The sequence below is a fragment of the Oncorhynchus masou genome, unplaced genomic scaffold (genome assembly GCF_036934945.1).
Source record: "Oncorhynchus masou masou isolate Uvic2021 unplaced genomic scaffold, UVic_Omas_1.1 unplaced_scaffold_4586, whole genome shotgun sequence".
Lineage (NCBI taxonomy): Eukaryota > Metazoa > Chordata > Actinopteri > Salmoniformes > Salmonidae > Oncorhynchus > Oncorhynchus masou.
The window spans coordinates 12501-24363 of NW_027010981.1; the positions used below are offsets into that span (position 1 = coordinate 12501).

The window sequence follows — 11863 nt, forward strand, 5'->3', positions numbered from 1 at the left end:
TGTGAGGTATAGCTCCCCCCCTCCTCACTCTTCCTCCTCTCCTCTGTGAGATATAGCTCCCCCCCTCCTCCTCTTCCTCCTCTCCTCTGTGAGGTATAGCTCCCCCTCCTCACTCTTCCTCCTCTCCTCTGTGAGGTATAGCTCCCCCTCCTCACTCTTCCTCCTCTCCTCTGTGAGGTATAGCCCCCCTCCTCACTCTTCCTCCTCTCCTCAGGTATAGCCCCCCCTCCTCTCTTCCTCCTCTCCTCTGTGAGACGTAGCTCCCCCTCCTCACTCTTCCTCCTCTCCTCTGTGAGGTATAGCCCCTCCTCACTCTTCCTCCTCTCCTCTGTGAGGCGTAGCTCCCCCTCCTCACTCTTCCTCCTCTCCTCTGTGAGGTATAGCTCCCCCTCCTCACTCTTCCTCCTCTCCTCTGTGAGGTATAGCCCCCCCCCTCACTCTTCCTCCTCTCCTCTGTGAGGTATAGCCCCCCCTCCTCACTCTTCCTCCTCTCCTCTGTGAGGTATAGCTCCCCCCTCCTCACTCTTCCTCCTCTCCTCTGTGAGATATAGCTCCCCCTCCTCACTCTAAATCCTCTTCTCTGTGAGTATAGCTCCCCCTCCTCACTCTTCCTCCTCTCCTCTGTGAGGTATAGCTCCCCCTCCTCACTCTTCCTCCTCTCCTCTGTGAGGTATAGCCCCCCCCTCCTCACTCTTCCTCCTCTCCTCTGTGAGGTATAGCTCCCCCTCCTCACTCTTCCTCCTCTCCTCTGTGAGGTATAGCCCCCCTCCTCACTCTTCCTCCTCTCCTCTGTGAGGCGTAGCTCCCCCTCCTCACTCTTCCTCCTCTCCTCTGTGAGGTATAGCCCCCCTCCTCACTCTTCCTCCTCTCCTCTGTGAGATATAGCTCCCCCTCCTCACTCTTCCTCCTCTCCTCTGTGAGAGTATAGCTCCCCCTCCTCACTCTTCCTCCTCTCCTCTGTGAGGTATAGCCCCCCTCCTCACTCTTCCTCCTCTCCTCTGTGAGACGTAGCTCCCCCTCCTCACTCTTCCTCCTCTCCTCTGTGAGGTATAGCCCCCCCTCCTCACTCTTCCTCCTCTCCTCTGTGAGACGTAGCTCCCCCTCCTCACTCTTCCTCCTCTCCTCTGTGAGGTATAGCTCCCCCTCCTCACTCTTCCTCCTCTCCTCTGTGAGGTATAGCCCCCCCTCCTCACTCTTCCTCCTCTCCTCTGTGAGGTATAGCCCCCCCCTCCTCACTCTTCCTCCTCTCCTCTGTGAGGTATAGCTCCCCCCCTCCTCACTCTTCCTCCTCTCCTCTGTGAGATATAGCTCCCCCCCCCCCTCCTCTTCCTCCTCTCCTCTGTGAGGTATAGCTCCCCCTCCTCACTCTTCCTCCTCTCCTCTGTGAGGTATAGCTCCCCCTCCTCACTCTTCCTCCTCTCCTCTGTGAGGTATAGCCCCCCCTCCTCACTCTTCCTCCTCTCCTCTGTGAGGTATAGCCCCCTCCTCCTCTTCCTCTCTCCTCTGTGAGACGTAGCTCCCCCTCCTCACTCTTCCTCCTCTCCTCTGTGAGGTATAGCCCCCTCCTCACTCTTCCTCCTCTCCTCTGTGAGACGTAGCTCCCCCTCCTCACTCTTCCTCCTCTCCTCTGTGAGGTATAGCTCCCCCTCCTCACTCTTCCTCCTCTCCTCTGTGAGGTATAGCTCCCCCCCTCCTCACTCTTCCTCCTCTCCTCTGTGAGTATAGCCCCCCCCTCCTCACTCTTCCTCCTCTCCTCTGTGAGGTATAGCTCCCCCTCCTCACTCTTCCTCCTCTCCTCTGTGAGTGTATAGCCCCCCCTCCTCACTCTTCCTCCTCTCCTCTGTGAGGTATAGCTCCCCCTCCTCACTCTTCCTCCTCTCCTCTGTGAGGTATAGCTCCCCCCCTCCTCACTCTTCCTCCTCTCCTCTGTGAGGTATAGCTCCCCCCCCCTCCTCACTCTTCCTCCTCTCCTCTGTGAGGTATAGCTCCCCCTCCTCACTCTTCCTCCTCTCCTCTGTGAGGTATAGCCCCCCCCCTCCTCACTCTTCCTCCTCTCCTCTGTGAGGTATAGCTCCCCCTCCTCACTCTTCCTCCTCTCCTCTGTGAGGTATAGCTCCCCCTCCTCACTCTTCCTCCTCTCCTCTGTGAGGTATAGCTCCCCCCCTCCTCACTCTTCCTCCTCTCCTCTGTGAGATATAGCTCCCCCTCCTCACTCTTCCTCCTCTCCTCTGTGAGATATAGCTCCCCCCCTCCTCACTCTTCCTCCTCTCCTCTGTGAGATATAGCTCCCCCTCCTCACTCTTCCTCCTCTCCTCTGTGAGGTATAGCTCCCCCTCCTCACTCTTCCTCCTCTCCTCTGTGAGGTATAGCTCCCCCCCTCCTCACTCTTCCTCCTCTCCTCTGTGAGATATAGCCCCCCCTCCTCACTCTTCCTCCTCTCCTCTGTGAGGTATAGCTCCCCCTCCTCACTCTTCCTCCTCTCCTCTGTGAGGTATAGCTCCCCCTCCTCACTCTTCCTCCTCTCCTCTGTGAGGTATAGCTCCCCCTCCTCACTCTTCCTCCTCTCCTCTGTGAGGTATAGCTCCCCCTCCTCCTCTTCCTCCTCTCCTCTGTGAGGTATAGCCCCCTCCTCACTCTTCCTCCTCTCCTCTGTGAGGTATAGCTCCCCCTCCTCACTCTTCCTCCTCTCCTCTGTGAGGTATAGCTCCCCCTCCTCACTCTTCCTCCTCTCCTCTGTGAGGTATAGCCCCCCCTCCTCACTCTTCCTCCTCTCCTCTGTGAGACGTAGCTCCCCCTCCTCACTCTTCCTCCTCTCCTCTGTGAGGTATAGCCCCCTCCTCACTCTTCCTCCTCTCCTCTGTGAGGACGTAGCTCCCCCTCCTCACTCTTCCTCCTCTCCTCTGTGAGGTATAGCTCCCCCTCCTCACTCTTCCTCCTCTCCTCTGTGAGGTATAGCCCCCCCTCCTCACTCTTCCTCCTCTCCTCTGTGAGACGTAGCTCCCCCTCCTCACTCTTCCTCCTCTCCTCTGTGAGGTATAGCCCCCCCTCCTCACTCTTCCTCCTCTCCTCTGTGAGACGTAGCTCCCCCTCCTCACTCTTCCTCCTCTCCTCTGTGAGGTATAGCTCCCCCTCCTCACTCTTCCTCCTCTCCTCTGTGAGGTATAGCCCCCCTCCTCACTCTTCCTCCTCTCCTCTGTGAGGTATAGCCCCCCCTCCTCACTCTTCCTCCTCTCCTCTGTGAGGTATAGCTCCCCCTCCTCACTCTTCCTCCTCTCCTCTGTGAGGTATAGCCCCCCCTCCTCACTCTTCCTCCTCTCCTCTGTGAGGTATAGCTCCCCCTCCTCACTCTTCCTCCTCTCCTCTGTGAGGTATAGCTCCCCCCCTCCTCACTCTTCCTCCTCTCCTCTGTGAGGTATAGCTCCCCCCTCCTCACTCTTCCTCCTCTCCTCTGTGAGGTATAGCTCCCCCTCCTCACTCTTCCTCCTCTCCTCTGTGAGGTATAGCTCCCCCCCTCCTCACTCTTCCTCCTCTCCTCTGTGAGGTATAGCTCCCCCTCCTCACTCTTCCTCCTCTCCTCTGTGAGGTATAGCTCCCCCCTCCTCACTCTTCCTCCTCTCCTCTGTGAGGTATAGCTCCCCCCCTCCTCACTCTTCCTCCTCTCCTCTGTGAGATATAGCTCCCCCTCCTCACTCTTCCTCCTCTCCTCTGTGAGATATAGCTCCCCCCTCCTCACTCTTCCTCCTCTCCTCTGTGAGATATAGCTCCCCCTCCTCCTCTTCCTCCTCTCCTCTGTGAGGTATAGCTCCCCCCTCCTCACTCTTCCTCCTCTCCTCTGTGAGGTATAGCTCCCCCCCTCCTCACTCTTCCTCCTCTCCTCTGTGAGATATAGCCCCCCCTCCTCACTCTTCCTCCTCTCCTCTGTGAGGTATAGCTCCCCCTCCTCACTCTTCCTCCTCTCCTCTGTGAGGTATAGCTCCCCCTCCTCACTCTTCCTCCTCTCCTCTGTGAGGTATAGCTCCCCCCTCCTCACTCTTCCTCCTCTCCTCTGTGAGATATAGCACCCCCTCCTCACTCTTCCTCCTCTCCTCTGTGAGATATAGCTCCCCCCCTCCTCACTCTTCCTCCTCTCCTCTGTGAGATATAGCTCCCCCTCCTCACTCTTCCTCCTCTCCTCTGTGAGATATAGCTCCCCCTCCTCACTCTTCCTCCTCTCCTCTGTGAGATATAGCTCCCCCCCTCCTCACTCTTCCTCCTCTCCTCTGTGAGATATAGCTCCCCCTCCTCACTCTTCCTCCTCTCCTCTGTGAGATATAGCTCCCCCTCCTCACTCTTCCTCCTCTCCTCTGTGAGATATAGCTCCCCCCCCCCTCCTCTTCCTCCTCTCCTCTGTGAGATATAGCTCCCCCTCCTCACTCTTCCTCCTCTCCTCTGTGAGGTATAGCTCCCCCCCTCCTCACTCTTCCTCCTCTCCTCTGTGAGGTATAGCTCACCCCCTCCTCACTCTTCCTCCTCTCCTCTGTGAGATATAGCTCCCCCTCCTCACTCTTCCTCCTCTCCTCTGTGAGGTATAGCTCCCCCCTCCTCACTCTTCCTCCTCTCCTCTGTGAGTATAGCTCACCCCCTCCTCACTCTTCCTCCTCTCCTCTGTGAGGTATAGCTCACCCCCTCCTCACTCTTCCTCCTCTCCTCTGTGAGATATAGCTCCCCCTCCTCACTCTTCCTCCTCTCCTCTGTGAGGTATAGCTCCCCCCTCCTCACTCTTCCTCCTCTCCTCTGTGAGATATAGCTCCCCCTCCTCACTCTTCCTCCTCTCCTCTGTGAGATATAGCCCCCCCCGCTATCCTCTCTTCTGTGAGATATAGCTCCCCCCGCTATCCTCTCTTCTGTGAGATATAGCCCCCCCCGCTATCCTCTCTTCTGTGAGATATAGCCCCCCCCGCTATCCTCTCTTCTGTGAGATATAGCTCCCCCGCTATCCTCTCTTCTGTGAGATATAGCCCCCCCGCTATCCTCTCTTCTGTGAGATATAGCCCCCCCGCTATCCTCTCTTCTGTGAGATATAGTTTCCCCTCCTCTGTGAGGTATAGCTCCCCCGCTATCCTCTCTTCTGTGAGATATAGTTTCCCCTCCTCTGTGAGATATAGCTCCCCCCGCTATCCTCTCTTCTGTGAGATATAGCTCCCCCCCGCTATCCTCTCTTCTGTGAGATATAGTTTCCCCTCCTCTGTGAGGTATAGCTCCCCCCGCTATCCTCTCTTCTGTGAGATATAGCCCCCCCCCCAACTATCCTCTCTTCTGTGAGGTATAGCTCCCCCTCCTCTGTGAGATATAGCTCCCTCTCCTCTGTGAGGTATAGCTCCCCCTCCTCTGTGAGATATAGCTCCCTCTCCTCTGTGAGATATAGCTCCCCCTCTGCCGTGAGATATAGCTCCCTCTCCTCTGTGAGATATAGCTCCCCCTCCTCTGTAAGATATAGCTCCCTCTCCTCTGTGAGATATAGCTCCCCCTCCTCTGTGAGATACAGCTCCCCCTCCTCACTCTTCCTCCTCTCCTCTGTGAGATATAGCTCCCCCTCCTCTGTAAGATATAGCTCCCTCTCCTCTGTGAGATATAGCTCCCCCTCCTCTGTGAGATATAGCTCCCTCTCCTCTGTGAGATATAGCTCCCCCTCTGCCGTGAGATATAGCTCCCTCTCCTCTGTAAGATATAGCTTCCCCTCCTCTGTGAGATATAGCTCCCTCTCCTCTGTGAGATATAGCTCCCCCTCCTCTGTGAGATATAGCTCCCCCTCTGCCGTGAGATATAGCTCCCTCTCCTCTGTAAGATATAGCTCCCTCTCCTCTGTAAGATATAGCTTCCCCTCCTCTGTGAGATATAGCTCCCTCTCCTCTGTGAGATATAGCTCCCTCTCCTCTGTAAGATATAGCTTCCCCTCCTCTGTAAGATATAGCTCCCTCTCCTCTGTAAGATATAGCTTCCCCTCCTCTGTGAGGTATAGCTCCCCCTCTGCTGTGAGATATAGTTTCCCCTCCTCTGTGAGATGTAGCTCCCCCGCTATCTTCTCCTCTGTGAGGTATAGTTTCCCCTCCTCTGTGAGATATAGTTTCCCCTCCTCTGTGAGATGTAGCTCCCCCTCCACTATCCTCTCCTCTGTGAGATGTAGCTCCCCCTCCTCTGTGAGACGTAGCTCCCCCTCCACTATCCTCTCCTCTGTGAGATATAGCTCCCCCGCTATCCTCTCCTCTGTGAGATATAGTTTCCCCTCCTCTGTGAGACGTAGCTCCCCCTCCTCTGTGAGATATAGTTTCCCCTCCTCTGTGAGATGTAGCTCCCCCTCCACTGTGAGATATAGTTTCCCCTCCTCTGTGAGACGTAGCTCCCCTCCACTATCCTCTCCTCTGTGAGATGTAGCTCCCCCTCCTCTGTGAGATGTAGCTCCCCCTCCTCTGTGAGACGTAGCTCCCCCTCCTCTGTGAGACGTAGCTCCCCCTCCTCTGTGAGATGTAGCTCCCCTCCTCTGTGAGATGTAGCTCTCCCTCCTCTGTGAGATGTAGCTTCCCCTCCTCTGTGAGATATAGCTTCCCCTCCTCTGTGAGATGTAGCTCCCCCTCCTCTGTGAGATATAGTTTCCCCTCCTCTGTGAGACGTAGCTCCCCCTCCACTATCCTCTCCTCTGTGAGATGTAGCTCTCCCTCCTCTGTGAGATGTAGCTCCCCCTCCTCTGTGAGACGTAGCTCCCCCTCCACTATCCTCTCCTCTGTGAGACGTAGCTCCCCCTCCACTATCCTCTCCTCTGTGAGACGTAGCTCCCCCCGCTATCCTCTCCTCTGTGAGATGTAGCTCCCCCTCCCCTGTGAGACGTAGCTCTCTTCTCCAACAGAGGTTATGTTTCCTGTACAATCAAGTACTACAATTGACATTCCAATACAAATACAATACTGTGTCATTTGGGAGTTTATGATATAAATGGTTCAACTATATCCATTCTACCAAATGTATGTCAAATGATGTTTTCCCGGCGTTTCCAAGGTGACAGAGTTCCTGGGCATTTCCATGGAGCTGGGCTGCTTCCTGGCTGGAGCGCTTCTCTCCTCGCAGGGTCACATTTGCACCACGGAGGTCATGGGCTGCATCGAGCCAATCAGAGACTTCCTCGCCATCATCTTCTTCGCCTCCATTGGTCAGAACTGAAGCTTACCCTCTGCAGTGTCTCTGTTTAGTGTCATATCTCTGTCTCTCTATGGCTGTTTAGCATCGTGCAGTTGAAGTCGGAAGTTTACATACACCTTAGGCAAATACATTAAAACTCAGTTTTTCACAATTCCTGACATTGAATCCTAGTAAAAATTCCCTCTTAGGTCAGTTAAGATCACCACTTTATTATAAGAATGTGAAATGTCAGAAAAATAAGAGAGAATGATTTATTTCAGCTTTTATTTTTCATCAGATTCCCAGTGGGTCAGAAGTTTACATACACTCAATTAGTATTTGGTAGCATTGCCTTTAAATGGTTTAACTTGGGTCAAACGTTTCGGGAAGCCTTCCACAAGCTTCCCACACTAAGTTGGGTGAATTTTGGCCCATTCCACCTGACAGAGCTGGTGTAACTGAGTCAGGTTTGTAGGCCTTCTTGCTCGCACACGCCTTTTCCAGTTCTGCCCACACATTTTATATAGGATTGAGGTCAGGGCTTTGTGATGGCCACTCCAATACCTTGACTTTGTTGTCCTTAAGCCATTTTGCCACAACTTTGGAAGTATGCTTGGGGTCATTGTCCAGTTGGAAGACCCATTTGTGACCAAGCTTTAACTTCCTGACTGATGTCTTGGGATGTTGCTTAAATATATCCACATAATTTTCCATCATCATGATGGCATCTATTTTGTGAAGTTCACCAGTCCCTCCTGCAGCAAAGCACCCCCACAACATGATGCTGCCAGCCCCGTGCTTCATGGTTGGGATGGTGTTCTTCGGCTTGCAAGCCTTGTGTCAAAGTAGATGTCCTAACCGACTTGCCAGAACTAAAGTTTGTTAACAAGACATTTGTGGAGTGGTTGAAAAACGAGTTTTAATGACTCCAACCTCAGTGTATGTAAACTTCTGACTTCAACTGTATCTCTGTCTCTCTATGGCTGTTTAGCATCGTATCTACTACTGTAGGTCTCTGTGTTGTCTCTACTACTGTAGGTCCCTGTGTTGTCTCTACTACTGTAGGTCTCTGTGTTGTCTCTACTGCTGTAGGTCTCTTTGTTGTCTCTACTACTGTAGTTCTCTGTGTTGTCTATACTACTGTATGTCTCTGTGTTGTCTCTACTACTGTAGGTCCCTGTGTTGTCTATACTACTGTATGTCTCTTTGTTGTCTCTACTACTGTAGGTCTCTTTGTTGTCTCTACTACTGTAGGTCTCTTTGTTGTCTCTACTACTGTAGGTCTCTGTGTTGTCTCTACTACTGTAGGTCTCTGTGTTGTCTCTACTACTGTAGGTCTCTGTGTTGTCTCTACTACTGTAGGTCTCTTTGTTGTCTCTACTACTGTAGGTCTCTGTGTTGTCTCTACTACTGTATGTCTCTGTGTTGTCTCTACTACTGTATGTCTCTGTGTTGTCTCTACTACTGTATGTCTCTTTGTTGTCTCTACTACTGTAGGTCTCTTTGTTGTCTCTACTACTGTAGGTCTCTTTGTTGTCTCTACTACTGTAGGTCTCTGTGTTGTCTCTACTACTGTAGGTCTCTTTTGTTGTCTACTGCTGTAGGTCTCTGTGTGTTGTCTCTACTACTGTAGGTCTCTGTGTTGTCTCTACGTCTGTATGTGTTGTCTCTACTACTGTAGGTCTCTGTGTTGTCTCTACTACTGTAGGTCTCTGTGTGTTGTCTCTACGTCTGTATGTGTTGTCTCTACTACTGTAGGTCTCTGTGTTGTCTCTACTACTGTAGGTCTCTGTGTTGTCTCTACTACTGTAGATCTCTGTGTTGTCTCTACTACTGTAGGTCTCTGTGTGTTGTCTCTACTACTGTAGGTCTCTGTGTGTTGTCTCTACGTCTGTATGTGTTGTCTCTACTACTGTATGTCTCTGTGTTGTCTCTACTACTGTAGATCTCTGTGTTGTCTCTACTACTGTAGGTCTCTGTGTTGTCTCTACTACTGTAGGTCTCTGTGTGTTGTCTCTACGTCTGTATGTGTTGTCTCTACTACTGTATGTCTCTGTGTTGTCTCTACTACTGTAGGTCTCTGTGTTGTCTCTACTACTGTAGGTCTCTGTGTGTTGTCTCTACTGCTGTAGGTCTATGTTGTCTCTACTACTGTAGGTCTCTGTGTGTTGTCTCTACTACTGTAGGTCTCTGTGTGTTGTCTCTACTGCTGTAGGTCTCCATGTGTAGGTCTCCATGTGTGGGTCTCCATGTGTGGGTCTCCATGTGTAGGTCTCCATGTGTTGGTCTCCATGTGTGGGTCTCCATGTGTGGGTCTCCATGTGTGGGTCTCCATGTGTAGGTCTCCATGTGTGGGTCTCCATGTGTAGGTCTCCATGTGTAGGTCTCCATGTGTAGGTCTCCATGTGTGGGTCTCCATGTGTAGGTCTCCATGTGTGGGTCACCATGTGTGGGTCTCCATGTGTAGGTCTCCATGTGTAGGTCTCCATGTGTGGGTCACCATGTGTAGGGCTCCATGTGTGGGTCTCCATGTGTGGGTCTCCATGTGTGGGTCTCCATGTGTGGGTCTCCATGTGTAGGTCTCCATGTGTAGGTCTCCATGTGTAGGTCTCCATGTGTGGGTCTCCATGTGTGGGTCTCCATGTGTAGGTCTCCATGTGTAGGTCTCCATGTGTGGGTCTCCATGTGTAGGTCTCCATGTGTGGGTCTCCATGTGTAGGTCTCCATGTGTAGGTTTCCATGTGTGGGTCTCCATGTGTAGGTCTCCATGTGTGGGTCTCCATGTGTAGGTCTCCATGTGTAGGTCTCCATGTGTGGGTCTCCATGTGTAGGTCTCCATGTGTAGGTCTCCATGTGTGGGTCTCCATGTGTAGGTTTCCATGTGTGGGTCTCCATCTGTAGGTCTCCATGTGTAGGTCTCCATGTGTGGGTCTCCATGTGTAGGTCTCCATGTGTAGGTCTCCATGTGTAGGTCTCCATGTGTAGGTCTCCATGTGTGGGTCTCCATGTGTAGGTCTCTTTGTTGTCTCTACTGCTGTAGGTCTCTGTGTTGTCTCTACTACTGTAGGTCTCTGTGTTGTCTCTACTACTGTAGGTCTCTTTGTTGTCTCTACTGCTGTAGGTCTCCATGTGTAGGTCTCCATGTGTAGGTCTCCATGTGTGGGTCTCCATGTGTAGGTCTCCATGTGTAGGTCTCCATGTGTGGGTCTCCATGTGTGGGTCTCCATGTGTAGATCTCCATGTGTAGGTCTCCATGTGTAGGTCTCCATGTGTGGGTCTCCATGTGTGGGTCTCCATGTGTGGGTCTCCATGTAGGTCTCCATGTGTAGGTCTCCATGTGTGTTCTCTTCTACTGCAGGTTTCCATGTCTTTCCTACCTTTGTCCTGTACGAACTGACAGTCCTGGTGGTGCTGACTCTCTCATTGGTCATCATGAAGGTATGCTGTTGTTGCTTTAAACCACTCTCACTTACTTATTTTCTCTCTCGCACTCTTTTCTCTCTCTTTCTCGCTCTCCCCCTGTCTCTCACTCTCTCTTTCTCACTCTCCCCCTCTCTCTCACTCTCTTTCTCTCTCTCCCCCTCACTCTCTCTTTCTCACTCTCCCCCTCTCTCTCTCTCTCTCTCTCTGTCTTTCTTTCTCTGTCTTTCTCTCTCCCCCCTCTCTCTCTGTCTTTCTTTCTCCCCCTCACTCTCTCCCCCTCTCCCTCTCTCTCTCTCTGTCTTTCTTCTGTCTTTTCTCTCCCCCTCCCTCTCCTCTCTCTCTCTCTCTCTCTCTCTCTCTCTCTCTCTCTCTCTCTCTCTCCCCCTCACTCTCTCTTTCTCCTCTCCCCCTCTCCCTCCCCCTCTCTCCTCTCTGTCTTTCTCTCTCCCCCTCCCTCTCTCTCACTCTCTCTCTCTCTCTCCTCTCTCTAATGAAACACCTCCTCCTCTCCATGTTCCTGTTAGTTCCTGATGGCGTGCTGGTGCTGTCGGCCATCTTGCCTAAGGGTTCTCGCCACATCCGTTGGATAGTGTCTGCTGGTCTGGCGCAGGTCAGCGAGTTCTCCTTCGTCTTGGGGAGCCGCGCCCGCCGAGCTGGCATCATCTCCAGAGAGGTACCTCTACCGAAGGACAGACCACCACTCCATGCTTAGTTCCAAATCAAACAATAGCCACTAGTCCCTAGACACTACCCCTAACCACTAGCACTAACCACTAGCACTAACCACTACTCCTAACCACTACTCCTAACCACTACAACTAACCACTAACCACTACCACTAACCACTACCCCCTAGACACTACCCTAACCACTACCACTAACCACACCCCCTAGACACTACCACTAACCACTACCCCTAGACACTACCACGAACCCTAACCACTACCCCTACACACTACCACTGCCACTACTCCTAACCACTACCCTAACCACTACCCCACCACTACCCCTACACACTACCCCTACACACTACCACTGCCACTACTCCTAACCACTACCCCTAACCACTACCCCTAACACTACCCCTAACCACTACCCTAACCTCTACCCCTAACCACTACCCCTACACACTACCACTCGCCACTACCCCTAACCACTACCCCTAACCACTACCCCTAGACACTACCACTAACCACGAACCCTAACCACTACCCCTACACACTACCACTCGCCACTACTCCTAACCACTACCCCTAACCACTACCCCTAACCACTACCCCTACACACTACC

General features: G+C 52.8%; 1 pseudogene; it reads left to right on the top strand.

The window, feature by feature from the left end:
- The window catches only part of LOC135535182 (transmembrane and coiled-coil domain-containing protein 3-like), a 22553-nt pseudogene extending 11172 nt beyond the window's left edge, over positions 1-11381 (top strand).
- Positions 11382-11863: the final 482 nt, after the last annotated feature.